Consider the following 4,741-nt stretch of genomic DNA (forward strand, 5'->3'; position numbering starts at 1 on the left):
CAGAACCAGCATTAACTCTTTCAGCAGTTTGAGCTACAGTAGCCCCTCTTTTGGATCGGACCACACAGACCAGCCTTCACTCCCTACATGCATTAATGAGCCTTGGACCCCCATGACCCTGTCTCCAGTTACCCACTTTTCCTTCCTTGGAGCACTTTTGATAGATACTGACCTCTGCAGACCGGGAACACCCCACAAGAGCTGCAGGTTTGGAGATGCTCTGACCCAGTCGTAAATATTCACTTGCTGCCTAATATATACCACCCACTGACAGGTTGTTGTAGTGTTATTCACTTCACCTGTCAGTGCTCAGAATGTTATGGCTGATCGGTGTATAAACCTCATGTCAGTCCATGCTGTTTACTTTGATAGTCAAAAGGGCCTCATACAAGCTGGTGTGACAGTCCAGAGGCATCAAAAGTACACACAAGGCTGGTCATGTGAGGTCCACGTGTTGCTTAAAGTGTACTGGCTGGCACATAGCTTATCATACAGTGTGGTGTCCCAGGCCTCTCGTGTTCTTAAGTCTACAGTGCTGCAGTCTTTCTGCACACATTCATATCCCATTAATGCATGTTACTAATCTCCGGAGTTCTTGTGCTTTCTCACTCGCAGGTTTCTCATGGATCCTGGTGGAGCCTCCTGCCATGTTCCTGCTTGACCAGAACAACTTACAGTTCAAGCGAGGAGCGAGGAAAAGTCAAATGAGCAATTTGGGATGTAGCCAATATATACTCTAAGTGAGGGGGAAACTAATGAGACACAGGTGAACACAATCAAGGTGGGGCAAACAATCAAAAACAGTGGGACAGAGACAGGAAGTAAAGCAACACAAGACACATGAGGAGGAAAACTACAAACTAAAACAAGAAGTAACACATGAAAAACTGACTACACAATAAAACACTAGTGTTTCTGACAGACCATATGTTGTTAACATGACCCAAATATGTAATACTGTCATATTCAGAATAATAAAATAAAAACATAGTCACTGTTACCTGCTGGTCTCTGAGTTGCTCCACTGGAGATATTGGGGGTTTGGGTCTTGCTCAAGAGCATCTTTGTGGTGGTTATAATGGTGCCTCTCTATCACTTACCTAGCAAGATTTATCTCCCCTTCCGGGGATCAAAAACCATGACCCCTTGTGTCACAAACCTTTCCAGTATTTAACCAAAAGCACCATATTTCCTAAAATGTTAACCAAGTGCTTTGAATAACCTAAACATAGGCTTTTTAACCTTATGTTGTTGTTAGAAGAATATAACTGTACAGCAAAACAACATGTGTTTACTCTTGCAAATTAGTTGTAGGCTCATTTTATAGAAAAGGGTTTAACTGGTAAACTCTTCATCTAAATATAAACAGAAGCACAGCTGCTACAGTTCTACATATATTACAATATTAAGGTTTAATGAGGAGCTGCATTACATATATTTACATTTAAAAAAGAACAGTAACAAACAGCACTGCAATAATAATGAAACATATTGCTGTTATCTCATTTAAATGATTAAAAAAGACATCCTCTATTTTCTTGCATTATGCTCCAGCTTACAGCCTTTAGACACTGTCATTTATCTCAGAACTGTGAAAAAGGGGGATTCATTTGTGCTTAAAGAGTGTATGAAACTCCCTTCGGGGCCCAGACATTACTCTAAGGCAAATAAAAACAGTTGGGAGAGCATTTCGTTTGTCCTTTGGAAATTGCCAAATCAATACCTGTCTATGCGCATCAAATCCATCTTCTCCTCTGCAGCTGCAGTGATGGAAAATAGATTTTGTTGATTGCTACGGCGTAACAGATAGCCTCAGACAGCGGGGATGACCTTCACTCTATCAAGCCTCGATCGGGGCTGCGACAATGGACGGTGCTCGGCTTGGCAGGACAGGGTCTATTCACTCCTGAGTTCATTTTAATTTAGAAGGTAAATTGCGACCATGGTATGATTGTTCCAATTGGAACATGGAGAAAGGATTGATAAATGGGAAGTGAAATGCCTTTGGATTTATATTGAAAATGGAAAATCTATTTCCCAGCTGGCTTAATTGGGGAGTAGACGAAGAAAGAGGCGCTCAGTACTTTCATGAAAAAGAAGACAGAGTGAAGCCACTGCAGTGTTGGAAATGCATGGTAGAGCTCTGACCAGGCCCAAAAAAATCAGGCCCCAACTGTGCCTGAAAATTTTTGGTGCGAGTCCGAACCTCAGAAGCAATTTTCGGGCCCAAGCCCAACACAAATTTCTGCTTAACATAAATATAGAAATAAATAATTTGAATAGTTTATACAAGCTAAAGTAAATTACATTATTCTAATATAGTACAAATCATAACAAAAAACAATAAATAATTAAAGCTGCAAGCAGCGTTGGGCGGGCCCTCGCACTCCATGCAACTCGGGGCGTGCTGCGTCCGCGTCAAGTGCGACCAAAACATGAAATTTCATGTAAATCAGATCAAAGTTGCATGCAGCGCTTATTTCCTGTTGCCAGTAGGTGGCGCTATCACTATATCTGAATATGTCATGTAGACGTGTTCGGGCGGGACTCTATCAAACGTTTGAAGTTTCACTGAATTGGACCATTGTACACTGAGGACGTGTTCAGGTACTGAGATATGTGACCAAGCCACGAGAAACACCAGCACAGAGCTCCCGAAGAGGCATTTTTGAGTTATTTACAGATTCTGAAGTGTAGTTTCTAACTGCTTCAATGATGTCTAAACACATGGAAATCTTGAAAGTATTTTTGAAAAGAAGTTGTAGCCATGTTTGAATGTATGCCACATTCAAAACCCTTTAGGGGAAAAAAGGCCATAGAAACATTTGCATTCTCACCCCAGAAACTCTTACCTCTCACTGGACAGTAGCCGAAGGCCCTAATAAATTCCCTCGTTAATTACAGTCGCATGCATTATTAGTATTAAATATATATGGAAAAATAAATCAGATTCTTTTTTTCTGGGGCCTGAACCCAGCGGGCTGGGTCGGGTCAAGTTGGGTTTTGACAGAGAATCAAAGCTCCAATGCACAAGGGTGAGATGGCTTTAGGGTTTACTGACAAACTTAAAAATGTTGATTTCTCTGTTCCTACAATTAAATAATTACAGCAACTGCAGTATGCTCAAGTTATGGTGTGTAGTGTGACATTAAATTAAACTCTAAAAAGAGTGCTTTTAAAACCAAGGAGGATCATTCTTTAGGCAGACCATGTGTACAGATTATGTCAGATTATGTCATATGTCAAAACAGCCCTTTTTAGAGCCAACTGTGTTTTGTTCATGCCATTGATTTAGTTGTCTTTATGTCAATATGAACCTATGTGTATGAAATTAATTTGAACAGGTAAATGGACCTGTACTTGTATAGCGCCCTTATAGCGCCTTTCGACCACTCAAAGCTTTTACACATTCACTCAGTGATGGTAAAGTCCAGCAAAGCAGAACTAACGTCTTCATACCACATTACACAGATGATAGTGTTTCAGTATCTTGGCTTCAAAGGATACTCGCGTACCGTGGGCAGGAGGATGTTTTTTTTTTTTTTGTTGGGCCGGGGGATCGAACCAACCACCTTTAACTTGGGGACGACCCCGGGCTCTGGCCGTCTGAGGCCACAGCCACCCGCACATGTGAAAGAGTTCCCAAGCATTTGTTATCCAGCTTATTGAGCTCTTTCATGCTGCTGCAGACGCTCTTAGGATACAAAAATAGCCTCAGCTTCACATAAACTGCAAGTCTTCAAAAAAACAAGCAACACTTCACACACAGCAACGTTCAGAATCCTCTGAGGAGTCAACCTGCCGCGACAGGAGCTGGGTATATACACACAATGGATGATTGTGGTTTATTAAAACAACAAACAACAAATTTGTGTTGTTCTGTTCATCATATGTAGCAATTATAATAACATTCTACCCCACAAGTTAATCACTGGAATGTGGGAACATAGAAACATCGCTAAAAAGAATTATGACAGGTTGGAAATAAACCCAGAAGTTAGTTAAAATTATTTGGAAGCCAAATCGGAGGCAACCAGTCAACCTGGTCTCACTCCAGTGTCGCTAAATACTTCAGTTTACCCTCCACTTTTAAATATGACATTGCAGGTATCCCTCAACATTTGTGAATGCACCTGTCGACAAGTGAGGACACAGAATAAAGAGCAAGATAGTCCACTTATGGAGGTGGTGGGGTGGATGGCACAAACAAACACAGGACTTTAACCCAGAAGACTGTTTAATACTTATGTTTCCATCCTTATGTCCTTATTTTAACATGAACCACAATCTTTTCTTTTTTTGTGCTTAAACTGGAGCTGTTTAAAGTCATAGAAAGTCATAGAATGTTATAAAATAACCATTATTTTGAAAATATAACAGGACATTATATATATATTATTGCTAACTTGAGTGTGGCCCCCTTCAAGTACAAAACTGAGAGAGTGAAAACATGTGATGTTACTATACTGCAAAACATATATATTTGGTAACAATTTTTGAGTAAGCGGCCATCTTGTTTTGACTTCCAACTTTTTTGACATTGTCAATAGACGAAACCAATCAGGGGTTCAGTGTGAATAGTCAATCTATCAATACAGAAAGGCCATAAAGAAAAGGTTATGTAATTTTTTATGTTACCGTACAAGATTGATTAAAACACATAGAGTGTCTGCCCAGCTTTAAAAGTCCAGTGTGTAACATTTAGAAGGATCTATTGTCAGAAATGGAATATGATATTCAT

Source organism: Morone saxatilis, unplaced genomic scaffold, assembly GCF_004916995.1.
Source record: "Morone saxatilis isolate NCDOM2014 unplaced genomic scaffold, NCSU_SB_2.0 Contig23, whole genome shotgun sequence".
Taxonomy (NCBI): Eukaryota; Metazoa; Chordata; class Actinopteri; family Moronidae; genus Morone; species Morone saxatilis.